The sequence below is a fragment of the Ursus arctos genome, unplaced genomic scaffold (genome assembly GCF_023065955.2).
Source record: "Ursus arctos isolate Adak ecotype North America unplaced genomic scaffold, UrsArc2.0 scaffold_4, whole genome shotgun sequence".
NCBI lineage: Eukaryota > Metazoa > Chordata > Mammalia > Carnivora > Ursidae > Ursus > Ursus arctos.
In genome coordinates, this window is record NW_026623056.1 from 34,280,446 (window position 1) to 34,296,870 (window position 16,425).

The following is a 16,425-nucleotide window of genomic DNA, read 5'->3' on the forward strand; positions in this document are numbered from 1 at the left end:
TTAGAACTAATAAATGAACTGAGCAAAGTAGCAAGGTACAAAGTCAACACACAAAAATTAGTTGCATTTCTATATACTAACAAGGAGCAATCTGAAAAGGAAATTAAGAAAACACTTCCAGGGGCGCCTGGGTGGCACAGCGGTTAAGCGTCTGCCTTCGGCTCAGGGCATGATCCCGGCGTTATGGGATCGAGCCCCACCTCAGGCTCCTCTGCTATGAGCCTGCTTCTTCCTCTCCCACTCCCCCTGCTTGTGTTCCCTCTCTCGCTGGCTGTCTCTATCTCGGTCAAATAAATAAATAAAATCTTAAAAAAAAAAAAAGAAAAAAGAAAACACTTCCAGTTACAATAGCATCAAAAAGAATAATATAATTAGGACTTAACTGAGGGAATGAGAGACTTGTAATGACAACTACAAAACATTGCTGAAATAATTTAAAGGAGACATAAGTAAATGGAAACATGCCATGTTTATGGATTGGAAGACTTACTGCTGTTAAAATGTTCATACTATCCAAAGCAATCTTCAGATTCCATGCATTCACTATCAAAATCCGATGTTGTTTTTTTGTCTCAGGACAAAACCTCAACCTAAAATTCATGTGGAATCTCAAGGGACCCTCTCCCAGTTCTCCACCATAAAGAGATGCTCAGAACTTTTTCAGTGTTTTCTGTGAACATATGGTAAGTGCTCTTCTCTTTCATACCTGCGTATATGGGTCTGCTGTCCCTGTAAGTTTGAAAGATATTTGTGGTCAGGGGTGTCACCACATGGTAGTTATAATTTATTATGCAACTAGATACTGATATTTTACGATTGGAATTAGGAGTAGGCAACACACATTCTTTAGTACCATACTCTTTTTTAAGAGTAAGACAAAAGAAATTCGTAGACTAAAGAATGAGTGTTCCTTTGGGTAAAGTGAGAAATTTCAGTAATTCCTGTAGAACTCTACAGTCTACAGTCCATAGTATTTAGTTTGGTTATGTTTTTCCATCTTGTTTTGAAATAACTTCCATGGATGTTTTCTAACACTAATAATATTTTTCCATTTTCTTGCTATTTTCAGTTGCTTGTTGTTAAGATTTCCTCAAGACTACGTGTATCCTGTTTTATCTTTTATATATGCCAGGTGTTATATGTTTCACTTGGCTAGGTTTCATCATTGTATTTGTGAGAAAATAGATTTATACATTTTATTTTTATTTTGAAAATGAGTTTTGATCTGAATTATAGCTGTTAAATTTCTTTCGAACAATGTAGTTAAAAGACAACATAATTCCTAGAATTTTGGATTTTTAGTATACATATTTTCTTTTTATAGTACTTGAAAATAATTAATATAACTCTTCATTGCAAAAGGCATTTTTACTGTAAGGTGAGAATCAGTGGGCTGTAGTCTTCCATTTTCACAAGAGAAGGAAGAAGAGTTATATCTTTGTGTATTTTCACTGAATGTTTCCTAATCAGGAGATTGGTCAGTTCATATCTGTCTTTTGATTAGGCCTCAGTGGACTGGGAATAAGATTAAATCCTGATAGTAGCATCATTTATTCTAACCATGAAATTCAAGTTTATTTTTCTGTTTCTTCATGTGACAGAAGACAAAGAAAAATAAGAGCAATACAATCGTCCAGAATCAGATGGGAGTTAGAATGTGGTTCATTTTAGCAGTATGACTTGAGAGATTTACAAAGGGTCTGAAAGATGGGTTTACATTTCTCTAAATTATATGTCCATATTTTTTCACATTGACATATGTAATAATATGTCTGTGGAGTTTTATGATCAGAGAAAACAAGTAGAAACAAAACTAGTTGAGCAAAGACCTTTATTACTCTTCAGGGCTATTTAACTAAATAACATTTTCCTATGTATGCAAATAAAGATACTGACTATAGAAAACCAAATAAGGCAGCATAAGCCCACAAAAATTGTGCCATAAGGTATCTTAGCATAATACTACTATTAAAATATAATACTATTATTAAAATACTAAGACAATGGGATTCCTGTTAATTTCTAGTTTTGTGGCAAAATTGCCTTGGAACCTCAAGTTAGGTGGAGACTGCAGGACTAGGAATTTTCATAATTAATTTTGAGAAGATAACAACCACAAAATCAATACTGACGAGAACTTTATTTTTATATATAAGCCACATTGGACTTCTACATACAAAAAATTTGTGAGACTAACTTTTAACACATGGAAATCTGTACATTGCACAAGTTATTTTGAGGTGATAAAGGGTTTTGCAAATGCTGTCAAATGAAATATGCATTTCCAACTGCTACTAGGATGACCAAATATATTCTTGTATGTACAATGTGTCTTGTAGTCACTTAAAATTGTTAATTGTCTCAGGCAGGACCTTAATGATACAAGTGACAGTTTTTAATTGGATTTGGCTTTTAAAAAAATCCAGCTGCTGCTGTTCGTACAGTAGAAACAGCACCAGCCATATAGGTTACTCACTCATCATTTTATAGAACATTAAAAGGAGCCACACACAAGCATTCTTGATGGTATAATTCATGCCTAAAATGAATCTGAAGATGATGAAAAATTTGGTGTGTGTATTAGTCAGGACTCAGTGTAGGTAAGAGAAAACCCTCTGGTATTTTAAGTGTGAAATTTTAATATAGGGAAGTAGGTATATATATATGAGTTAAGTAAATAGAAGCAAGTAAATAGAAGCAATGCTGTGTAACTTACTTGCCATAAGAGCTATTCACTTTGAAACTGAGCTGGAGGTTTTGATTTCAAGAACACTCATCTATAGTTATCCCCAGATTAGCAAATTACTGCTGCAACTTCCTCCCAGTACTAACAAACTGGCTGGGCATTGAGATGAGGTATAGGAAAAATCTCATATCTCCATAACCCTACTCGCTAGTTAAAACCAACCAAAACTGTCAGGAAGATGGGTTGACTTGTATCTCCCAAAAAAGATTGGAGTCCTAATTTCTACTACATCAAAATGTGACTTTATTTGGAAATAAGATCTTTGCAGATGTAGTCAAATTAAGATAAGGGTATTAGGGTGGGTGTTAATCCATCATGACTAATGTCCACATCAAAAGTGAATATTGAGAAACAGACAGACATGCACAAAAGGAAGACAATGGTAAAACACAGTGAGAATGTCATATGAAGGTGGAAGTAGAGATTGGAATTATGTTGTCACAAACCAAGGGAATTTAAGAATTGACAACACCAGAAGCTAGGAAAAGTCAAAGAAGCATTCTCTCCTGGCTTCTAGAGCATGGTCTTACTGCCCCTGGATTTTGGACTGTGTGACTTCTAGAACTGTGAGACAAAACATTTTTTCTTAATTTAAGATACTCAGTTTTTGGTACTTTGTAATACAGCCGTAGGAACCTAATACAATGGCCTAAACCTGTCTTCTGCTTTCAGATTGTGCAATTGCATTTGACATATAGAACCTTATTTGCATCCAGAATCCTAACTGCAAGGATGACTGTAAAATGGAATTTCTGTAAAATCCCACCTATTTCTATATAGTGAGAAATTCCAGAATGAGTCTGGAAAGGAGGCCAAGTGATTTAATTTGTACTGTCCACTTTAGCCCACTTTTTCACAAAATTATCAACAAATGAAAAGGTGAAACTGCAAAGTGGGAATTAATATTCCTAATTCTGTCATACTTTTATCTATTAGATAGTTTTTTGTTCATTCATTTTTTGGTAATATAGTCAGAATATTGTAGTAGAATTGGTACAGAAAGGAATCAGGGATGGAAGGATGGGACAAATATATATTGATACTACTTTCCTAAAATCTCATTTTGTAGAGAGAAGCATTGAGTATACAATAATAATTCAAACTTGTTTTGGCCAGAATAAAGCTCATAGATGACTCATCAGTGCATTTGATTTAGGAAATGTGTTTCAGTTGAATTTGTGGCAAAGATAAACCTCTTAATCAATTAAAAAAACAGAGAGAGAAGGAAATGTAGGTTATTCTAATTTCAGACATGTGAAATTTAGAAAGCCATGTTATTTATTTGCCTCTTATGGAAATAGGTGTTCAGGAAGAAAGCCCAGCCAGATCTGTAAAGCAAATTGAGAACAACAGGCTCAAGAGGGCACTTATTGAACAATGGCTCTAATGAGCAGCACCATGCAGTTTTGGAAAGACTTAGTGTAGTAAGAGGTGATAAACAAATGGTAATATCCACATATTTATTAAGAATTGAGTGAAGAATAAATAGAAAAAAAGAAAGATTCACAATGAATGGGAGATACAGGAAACTGAGATGATAGGGATTGATTTGAATTGATGTGTGTGTAAGGGTGTGGGTTGGCGGAGGCTTTGGCCTGGGCAATGAGACAACCAGAAATTGCAGTGGAAGAATATAGTAGGAAGGTAACCATTAGAGTTCTTTTATTTTTTCTCACCTTCCAGTACCTTGAGATGAGCAATGTCTCTCTCTCACCCAGGGCTGATGACCCAGAGTTCTGGTCTAGACATTCTCAGGAGTAAATTCAGTAGTTACAGAAGCCCTGACCTTATGAGGTGCTGAAAAAGACTGGTGTGGACCAAGTAACTGAGAGCAGCCATGTTCTATTCCTCCTGCTCCAGAATCCAAGGTCTGGTACATTGCAATCTAAGATATATCTCTTCTGATATTACTTCTCCGTAGGGGGAAAAGGTGAAGCCATTATCTGAGAAGTTGTTTTATAAGTAAGAGCTAGCTGTGATTTTCTGGTGATTTGGCTCACTATGATAGGGCTCATATATTTTCTATCCCACACTCCCTGGGGTTTTGGAAATAAATAACATGCATTGTCAGATTTATTGATATTCCTGAGGATGGGGAGCTCATAAGCTAAAATAACAAGATATTTAAAAACTTTTAAAAATAAAAAGCAACACATTGGAATATGTAGTTCAACAGAATCAGAAATATTAGAACAGATGCATGAAAGTTTAAAATCGTGCTAATAGAATTCACAGTAAGAAAGGGAGGATATTAGCTATGTGTAACAAGAAGGAAAGAAAAAGGAAGAAATAGTAATCATGAAAAATAATGGTTAAATAAAGAAGTATTCTAATGAAGAGTCCATTCAGCTTGTTGTGCAACTTTCAAAATTTATTCTATAATTTATATGGAAGGGAATTACCTAGTACTTCTGTGATGTGTGGGCAAGAGGCATTTGTCACATCCAGTGCTGTCATTTATTATAAAGCTGTTGTAATTGCCATGGTGTGGTATTAATGCAAAGATGTATAAATTGGCCAATGAAACAAAATGCAAAGTTAGAAACAGAATCACAGATACATGGAATTTGACATATTACAGAAGTAGTATGAGAGGGAAGTGTGGAAAAGAAGGAGTTTTCTTTAACTGGAAGTAGAAAAAGGGTTATTCACAAAAAGAGAACATTGTATACTCACCTTAATAATCAACAGCAAATGAATTAGAGACTTAAAAATAAAAATAATTTTTTAAAAAATGGAAAAGATTACATTAAAAATAAACCAGAAACATTAGCTATAAAATAAAAGGTTAATTAATTTTAATATATAAAATTAAAGTCAAGTTCCTTCACTGCTCTGCTTCTGCCCTACTTCTCTGGCCTCATTTTCCTTCTCATATTTCTCACATTGCAACACTCCCTCTCTGTCTTTGTATTATTGCATTACACTTTTCTCCAGAGACTCTTTTCTCCATTTTCCAACCCAGAAAATTCCCATTGCACTCAGAAAAATAAAGCATGCTTAATCTCATAATCTACATTTGATGTCAGTAATAATTTTTTTTACTATAAGTATCTCAGTATATTTCTAAAAATATAGAAAATTAGAGTATATAAAATATAGGATGCAACTGATATTATAATTGTGGTCTTTTAAGAAGAAAGGAATGTAAGCAATAAAAAACATTGAGGTTCTGTAGTAGAAATTGATGAAGAAGGATCCTAGTGTCATTTATGATATTACTAAAAATGCATAGAATCTCATTAATAAGCAATAATAATAATAATAATGATCTTAAAGGAACAAGAAGTGTGAAGATCATTTTACTTAAGATGCTTTCTGAATTCAAATACGGAACTTCTGCAAAGTTCTAAAACCAGTTTTTTCAGCAGTCATCCAACAGTACTTGTCAAACATTCTTTACCAAATGGTCTAAAAAAAACAAAACAAACAAAAAACACAAACTGTTCTTCAGAAGCAAAGCCTATCTTTTCTCACAGGGACATAAACAAGATTTCATTAATAAATGTAAGAAAATGCTTCAAGCTAACCCATGTTGATAAAATGTCTTGAATCTTAGCTTTAAGTGGAACCCTAACATTTGAATATCATTGTGCTACATTTGACTAGATTTACAAAACAACAAGCAAATGTAAATTGACAGGCAACACAATAAGGACTTGAAATTGAAAACATATTTTCAAATATTGAAGATTTAGAGCATAATTGGGTATTTGGACCAGGAAGAAAGTCTGGGAGAAATCACCCCTGAAGATACTGACATGATGGCATGAACAGTGCAGTATGCAGTAAGCCCTTTCCCCAACAAAATAACTTATTTAACTGGAGAAAAATATTTAAAAAATTAAAGTCTCTTAAAATATTCCCAAGGGCATACAGGCAAATGAAGAAACACTCATTAAAGGAAATCTGCTACATCTTGGTAAGAAGAGTGAGAAACTGACATTTGAGCATGACCTTCTTCCTCACCCTCCTCCAAGCTCTGTTTTATGGAAATTCTACTTGGGGTGCTTTACTCTGAGTTGGTGTAGCCAAGAATACAAGGCTGTCTTCCCCTCCCTACCAGAACCCAGTCTAGGGCTGTGGCTTTAACACAGGAGGTACAAGCCACCAGGGTTTCTCATCTTCCCCAGGTCTTTGTTGCAGAAGTTTGATTCCTACTGAGTGTTTTAAGAGGAGGACTGAAGCTTCCTTTACTCACCCAGCTACTTCCTATAGAAAGGGAAACTTTACTCCAGGCACAGCAGGCTGAGAATACCAGGAAGCTGATGGTCCCAGCTCATTTATAGAGCAGAGTTTCCGTACCACAAGTAGCAATCTGAGAAGACCAAGGGGTACACATTCCCCCAGTGCCCACTTGTAGAGCAGAGATGTCACTCTAGAATAAGGGAACCACTGTTACTCTCTCTAGTTACTGTGTAGTTGCAAAGAGGTTCTGCCTGGGAGAGAGGCACCATATTAGGATAAAGATTCCCACAGCTCTGTCTGAGGAGACTGACTTATTTAGATCAGAGTATAGAGAATTCCATGGCTGTGGGTGTCTTAGTAGACATCAATGGAAATCTTAGTGGAGATCAATTAAGAAAATGCTTGTAGCTCCATGCTAGTAGTAGAAACAAGCAGAATAACAAAGCAGCCAGGAGTTTAGCAAAGAGAACCAGGGAAGGAGACAGCCAAGAAGAGTCTCCTAGGATTAGTCAGTCCTGAGGACTGACTGGGAAGTCTGAGTGCGTGCACTAGTCTGGAAGCACCCAGTAACAACCAGAACCAAATATGGGGCAGACTTGGAAACATTTCCAAGCTACACACAGATTCGTCCACAAAGGATGGAAGCATCACTGACACAAGGGACTTAAGGAAACAGATTTACACCCAGATACATCATAATCATAATTTTTGAATTCAAAGATAAAGGGAATATCTTGAAAGCACCAAGAGAAAAATGACTCATTAGGTACAAGAGAACCATAGTAAGTTAACAGCAGAGTTTTTACCAGAAGTAATGAGGCTAGACTGCAATGGAATGATATATTCAAAATGTTAAAAGTAAAAACTATTGACTAATTATCTTATATCCAGCAAAACTATCTTTCAAAAATGAAGATGACATAAAGACATCCCAGTTAAATAAAGGATGAGAGAATTTGTTATTGATTCCACCTTATTATACTTAAGGATGTTCAAATTGAAAGCAAGCAGCATCAAACAGTAATTTTGTATCCACATGAGTAAACAGAGAGTTGTAATAAGGGTAATTATGTAGGAAATTATAAAAGACAATATGACTGAATATTGTCCTTTTTTCCTTTTTTTCTTTTACCTGATTTAAAAATCAATTTCATAAAACTATGTATATAATTGTATTGACTGCCTTAGAACATTTATGTGTAATATATTGGACAATAACAGCACAAAGGATAAAAATAGAAACAAAACTGTATTAGAGGAAGGAAACCAAAAAAGTGACATAATATTATAACTCAAATCCATAAGAATAAATCAAGAGAATCAGAAATGGTAAATAAAGTTAATACAACAAACTATAAATACAGGCTTGTTTTCCTTTCTTTTCCCGTGTTTAAGATGTAAGATTATACAAGATAACTTTAACAGTGCATTGGTCAGTTTGTAAAATATATGGAATCAACGTATAATGATTCTAGCACAAATAAGGAGGCAGGGAATTAAGCTATTTAGGAGTAAATTTTTTATTGTTATCAAGTTAGTATAAATATGAAGTATATTTTAGTTATTTAAGAAGTATATTGTAGGCTCTAGGGCAACCATTAAAATTATTAAAAAATATGATTAAATATTATTCATGGAATTAAAATATTATACCAAGAAATCTCTATTTCATACCAAGTAGGCAGTGAGGAGTAACAGAGAAATAAAATAATGAGAAATAAAAAAACAAAACAAAAGGAAAATGGCAGATATAAATCTAGTTATATAAAAATAACAACAAATGTGAATAGAAGAAACAATACAATTAAAAGGAAGAGAGTGTGAGATTAAAAACAAGAACACAAGGTCTGATTTTATCCTGTTGATAGGAAATTTATTTTATTTTATTTTTTTTGGAGTTTCAAGCTTTTATTTAAATTCCAGTTAGTTGATGTATAGTGTAGTATTAGTTTTAGGAGTAGAATTGAGTGATTCATCACTTGCATGTAACACTTAGTGCGCATCACAAGTGCCCTCTCTAATACCCATTGCGAAATAAGTCAGTCAGAGAAAGACAAATACCATATGATTTCACTCATATGGGGAATTTAAGATAGGAAATGCATTTTAGATTCAAATATGCAAATAGCTTGAAGGTAAAAGGATGGAAAAAGATAGATCATGCAAATAGTAACCGTACGAAAGCTGGAATATCTATAATAATATCAGACAAATAAGGTTTACTACAAAAATTATTACTAGAGAAAAAGAAGAGCACTTACAAATGATAAAAGGGTCAATCCATTAGGAAGATATAACAATTATAAACACAAATGCACCCTAACAGTAGAGTCCCAAAGTAAATGAGGCATAAACTGACAAAATCGAAGGGAGAAATAGGCAATTCAACAATAAAATTAGAAAACTTAAATATGTAACTTTAAATAATAGATAGAACAACTAGGTAGAAGTTAGCAAGAAAATAAAACACCTTAACAAAAATGTAAATCAACTAGTCCCAACATACATCTCTGGAGCATTTCATGCAACAACAACAGTATAAACACTCTTTTCGAGTACATATGAAACATTTACAGGATAAACCATATGTCGGACCATAAAAAAAGGAATAATACATTTAAAAAAATCAAAGTCATTCAGAATGTGTTCTCTAATCAATATGAATTACATGAGAAATCAATAACAAAAGGAAATTTTGTAAATTCATTAATATGTAGAAATTAAGCAGCATACCCCCAAATAATCAATGGCTCACAGAAAGATATGACATACCAAAACTTAGTGAATGCAGCTAACCAAGCAATCATAGGAAAATTTATAGTTATAAACTTCATATGATAAAAGGAAGAATGATCTCACATCAATCAGCTAACTTTCTACCTTAAGAAACTGGAAAAGAAGAGCAAATTAAGCCCACAGCAAGCAGATAAAAGGAAATGAAAGATAATAACAGAAATAAATGGAAGAAAGATAAAACCAGCATAATCAAAAGTCAACTAATTGAAAAGATCAAGAAAACTGACATTAAGCCAGACTGACCTAGTGAAAAAAGACTAAAGAATTAAATTCAGGAATTAAACAGGAATATCACTACTAACCTTATAGAAATTGAAAGCTTTATGAGGGAATACAATGACTAACTGTAGGCCAACAGGTTAGGTAAGTGAAATGGACAAGTTCCTATAAAGACACAAAGCAACAAAATTGATTGCAAAAGAAATAGAAAACTTGAGAGACTTACAACAAGTTAAGATAATGAATTAGTATTTAAGTAAATTCCCACCAAGAAAAGCCCAGACCCAGATGGCCTCACGTGTGAATTTTAGCAAACGTTTAAAGAAGACAACCAGTTATTCATAAACTCTTTAGCAAAAATGAAATGATATTTCACAATTCATTCTTGAGGCTATTAAAACCCAAATATCAGAACCAGAAAAAAACATTACAAGAAAATAAAATTCTTTCATGAATATTGACACAAAAAATACTCCAGAAAAAGTTAAACCAAATCCAGGTACGTATAAAAAGGATTATACAACATGACCAAGTGGGATTTATCTCTGGAACACAAAGTTTGTTTTATATCTAAAAATTAAAAAACTAGTATATTATAATGATAGAATAAAGGACAAAAAATACATGATCATATCAATAGATACAGAAAAAGCATTTGACAAATACATCAAAATTAAAAACTTTTGTGATGCAAATGATACCATCAAGAAAGTGAAAAGGCAACTCACAGAATGGGAGGAAACATTTGCAAATCATATATCTGATAAAGAACTTATATCCAGAATATATAAACAACTATTCAAATTGAACAATCAAAGGCCAATGACTCAATTTAAAAATCAGGCAGAGGATTTAAAAAGCAATTTCTCAAAAAAAGATAGACAACTGGCTAATAAACACATGAAAATGTAGTACAATTAGTGTTATGGAACATTCAGCAATAAAAAGTAGTGAAGTCCTGATACATGGTACAACATAGATGAATCTTGAAAACATTACACTAAGTGAAAGAAAGTTTCAAAACTGAAAGGAATTTTGGAATTCACAGAAACCTCTAATACTTGTGGTTTACAGTTTACTACAGGAAAGGGATACAAGTTAAAAATCAGCCAATGGAAAAGGGGCATTGGGTGGAGTTTGGGAGAAGTACTCTTAATGTTTGTGTATGCACATGGAGTATTGCCAGTCATGAAAGTTCACCTGAATCATGGTGTTCAGAGTTTTATTTGGGCTCAATTACATAGGCATGATTGATTGACTGACCAGCCCTCTGGGTGTGACCTAAAAACCTTCACCCTAAATCACATTATTTTACTATCCATCCTGGCCCAAGACTTCCAGGCAAACATAGACACTCTAGCAAGCATGACATTTTAGAGATTACTTCCGGGAAAGAGGACAAAGCCAGACCTCTTTTCAGGCAAGTGACTTTCTTTACTACATGTTATTTTTGCATTACATTTGTAAGACAACTCCATTCCAGTCTCTGCTCCACTCTCCCATCTGTCTCAGATTCCTTCTCTTCTGTACTCAGTGAAAAAAAATGTTCCCTTTGTAGAGATGCACTCATTAAATAAGGATGAAGTAGAGATTGTGGTGATGTGTAATCCTGGTGTTGCTCATAGCTGTCAGAGAGATCAGATCAACACTCTTGTGATTGTCCAGGTTTATTCACTTTATGTTATCCTTGAACATTTCTGCCAATGCACTAATCCAGGTGGCAGTGTTTTAAACTATGTATCACTTAAGCACTTTGAGGAGTTAATATTAGTCAATTTTAAAAATACATTAAAATCATATCAACATTGATTTAATAGGGGATATATGAATCTGTCAAATCCTACTTTTATACCACTGATTTCTTCAATTTTTTGACTTGAGCATTATCATTCTTACATCAAGACTATTTTAACACTCAAATTCCACCCCCATGGGCACTCTCCACTGTGTTCAGGGCACCCCTAACTCTGGAATGGACAGACAACAAACAACGTCTACAGGGTTCCTGAGGAGAAAATAATGTTTGTTCCTTTCTCTTGCAATTAGCACATTTCTTTTCCTTCTGCTACTGCTCTAACCTCATTTCTCACAAGCATATATTTTAGCTTCATGGGAGGTATTTTCTTTCTGACCCACCTCATCTGGCAGTTTCCACTCCATGCTCCCACCTTTCCCACATAGACACACCAAAGCTTGTTAGGTCATGACTGGTCCATTCCACTTTATCTCAAAATGCTAGAAAGAACCTTAGAGATCTTGTTGTATCCCAGAGAAATGAAGTGACTTGTTCCAGGTCATCATGTTCTAGAACTCAGATATCTGGCCCTAAGACCAGTTGTTTTTCTGTAATAGGAATTTCTTCAATTCCATAATAGAGCAGCTAATGGAGCAAAAACTACTGAGAGACGGCTTCAAGAATAATAATAGTCGCACATGGCAAAAATACTAAGTGAACGTTTTTCTTTCTTTTGTTCTAATTTTTTTTCTGAAAATGAATGTTTTCTGTATACGCTTGACATTGTCCTGGAAGACACGGATTCAAGAAAATATAACTTTCTTTGTCATGCTATCATATTGATGTTCTTCTGTTCTCAAAATTTTGTCTGTTCCTTATAAAGTGGCAGGAATGAGAATATATTTCTTACAGTTTAGCAGCTTGTAGTTTAATTTGCCACATTTTAAGGAATTCTCCTAGTAAATTTGTAATTGTCTGAGTAAACTATATTTTAAAATTTAATATATAAAACATGAACATTTTATGAACAAACCAATTAGGCCTAATACATTTTTATGCTTCTAAATTAACAAAATCGCTTTAGATATACAAGAGATGCTAAAAGTACACATTGCATTTTTTTCTATCTTCCTTGAAATATCTTTAGCTATAATAAAAAAAATAGAAAGATTTTTGATAGCTGCAAATCTTCGTAAATTAAATCTCTATTTCTGTGGGATCCTAGTTCTATCTCAGACATTCTAAAGCAAGTAAACATATGCTTTTTCCTATATGCAAAAGAAATGGCATAGATGGTGAAGGAAACTAATGTTTAAACTCCTGAAATCTTTCCCACCACTTTTAGGATCAAATCCATATTCTGCATCATAGTTTACAAAGCCCAGCATCATTTGGCCACTGCTTTTTGTTCTGACCACCAGCCCTTTTGAACTCCTTACTCCAGTCAGACTAACAGACTTTTGCTTTTCCAAGCATAGTGTACTTTGTCTCATGGAAAGCCCTTTGGACATGCGGTTTCCTCTATCTGGAATACTCCTTTTTCACCCTCATGATTTAGACATGCTTCTTTCATGTCACAGGTCCTGTTACATAGTAAAAATATCATTAAATATTTCTCGGAATGATGAATGAATAAATGAATTGGTAGATGAGTGAGTGAGGGATATAGAGAGCATTTAGTGATGAGAGCAGTCCACATTCTGCCCTATCCTTCTGACATTCTTGAGTCGGCAGAGACCAAGACTACAAAAGGTGAGGAAGGGAGGGATGTGGGAAGACAGACTGAAGGACTGGAAGATTTGTAGTGGTGGATGAGGATGAAAGGGACAGACCAAAACACCTGGAAGATGTCATACATACCCAGGTCTTGCAGAACCCTTTGCAACAATCCTAACATTCTTTGTTTTTCACCATCTTGCTATATAGCCGCATACCTGGTATTTTTCTTAGTAGAGTTTTCTTTGGCCTCCTATTTATGTCCTGGAAGAACATAAATCCTTTGGGCAATGCTACTGTAAACATTAGCTCATCATGTCCATTTTTAAACCCTTCTTTCTCCTCATACCCCCACCACTGCTATCTGGATTTGAATATGACTTAGCACTCTGTGGAGCATTTGTTTACTATTATAAATAACCCGTGCTTTTATCAAGTCATCTCCCATCTCAGTTCAGGAAGATCAAGGTCTAAGAAAGATTTCCCCTTGTTTCTAGGTTCTCTTTGCCACAGTCACCAAAGGATTAGAATGCATTTTATTTATATCTTTCCATCAATGTCATTAAGTTCTCTTTAAGTAGGTTTCTGTAATCAAGTCAGTTTCTTCTGTCTACACTTGTTCTCTAGCATGCTTAGATACCTTGCTAACCATATTTCTCTTAACTTGACAAATAGTAGGGAACGTGGGTGAATTAGCTGCTATGCTTGGATGAAGCTGGGTGGATGCTAATGAGGACTTAACAAAATGTAGATGGCAAGGAGCAACAGTGTGTTTGGGTTTCTTCCATGGCACTGAGAATGTGTTTACCTTGGGCCCATGCCCTCTGGGCAGGGCCCTCTCAGGTCCCATCTTTTCATGCAACCTGCTCTGCTTATTCTAGTTGGAATTCTCTTTTCTCTGATCTCATGAATGACTAAAGGCTATGCGACTTAAGTCACAGTTTCTGTTTTTGAATTTTTATTAATATATCCTTACCTAGTCTCTTCAGCTAGACTATGATTCTCCAAAATAACATGACTTTCCTGGTTAGGGTGATATCTCAAATATATTTTGTACCTCTAACCATATCTAAGATAATTTTAAATACAAATATAAAATGCCCAAATCTATAAAATAGAAAAGGACTTCAGTAGGCTAAAAATACATGTTTATTAAGTACCTATTATAGGAGTATTTTTATGGAATGCAGTAAAAACCCTGCTTTTAAGGATCTGAAACTTATTTGGGGGGAAGTTATAGCGCACAGTTTAAAAGTACAAAAATGTTCTATAGGGATTTATAGGATGAGTTCCAATTTAGAGATTGGTGTTATCCAGAGACTCATAGAGGAGGCCTTGAAAGATGAGTAGGATTTGATGGGTGGGAAAGAGGAGGCACATTCTATACTGAGGAAATAATTTTTTTTCTACAAAGTGTTTTCAATAGAAACTTGGTTTTAATGAATATTATTAGTCACTTAAAAGGATTTTGTGTGTAAATATGCCTAGAGAGTACTGAGCTAAAAGAGAGTTCTTATTGTATTTATTGTATGATTTCACACAGTATTTCTTATTATGATAAGTAATATGAATCTTTAAGACCAGCACAGAGAAAGTATTTTCATAATTTAATTGATTTTGAAACCATTATTTCCAAAAGTATCTCTTGGGACTGCTGTTCCCTAGAGCACACTTTAGGAAATGATGAGCTGGATGAAAGACTTCAAGACATGAACATGTGTGGGATGTTTTGTGGACTCTTCAATAGCTTGCGATGACCAATTCACAGTAAATTTTTGTGGTGGTAATAATTAAAGAACTATTGATGTAATTATAGGTTGAAACATAGTAAAAAGCCTAATTTTAATCTTCCTTCCTAACTTGTGGAGAGGCACTAAAGGTTTCTGAGTATCAGAGTGAGATTATCCAATGAGGACTATAGTTCTGGGTTTAAATGTGAAGAATGCATTGCAGAAACCAAACATTTATGACAGAAAACCCAATTAGGAGGCTAGTACAGTAGTACAGGTAAAGATAATGAGGATATGAACTAATATAGGGGCAGCAAGTGTAGCATGGGAAGGACAGATAGAAGGCATCATAAAAATAGGATAGGCAGAAGTGGAAAAGATTGCTCACCTTTAAAAACCTACTAATGAAATTCACTGCATTAATAGATTAAGGAGAAAAATCTGCAATCATCTTGACTATATCAGCAATTATTATATAAAATTCAATACTTATTCCTGCTTTTAAAATAAAGAAAATACACTCTCAGAGTAAATGTGGAATTGATGTAAACATTCTTAACTTTATAAAGAAAATTTACCAGAAGCCTATAGCAAATAGGCTATTTTATGGTTTTACATTAGAGCCATTTTATTATAGTTAAAATTTATTGGAGGTCTTAGCCTGTGAATAAGATAAGGAAAGGATTAAAAAAACAAAGACTGTGAAACAAAGGTGGGTAATATGATCCTCTATATATAAAATCTCCCAAATATTTAGACATATTATGAGAATAAACATAATTTATATAGGATGGTAAATTGCAGCTTTCTAAATGCTATTCCAAAATTTGTAGCATGATTTTACTCGATACTAGAAGCTAGAAACCCTAAAGTTATATTTACCAAACTCTCTTTCAGCTCACATTCCACATATGATCTGGCTTCCTCAAGCAGATACTCACAGGAGATATTTAGAGCTGAAAATGAGGCAGAGAACATGTTTCTATTGTTCTTTCTGAAAGTGAGAGTTGGAAGAGCATTTTGTTTTCTCCAGTAGCAGTAACACTATCCTAGTGTTTGGACCCTCCCCACTTTGTAGCTGCTGAGAGATTTTCATCTTGGAGGCTAAGGAAGTGTGCCCCAGAGTCAACAGCTGTGGATGAGGTTCTTCATGCCTGGGTTGTAGCTGAACTCTGGTCCTGAAGTCAGTATTTGGACAGTGATTTTTTTTGATTCTCCAACATTCAATTTATGGCAGATTTTTGTTCCCTTGGCAGATCAGTTCTAAGAAGCTATTCTGGGTGTCACTCCTGGAA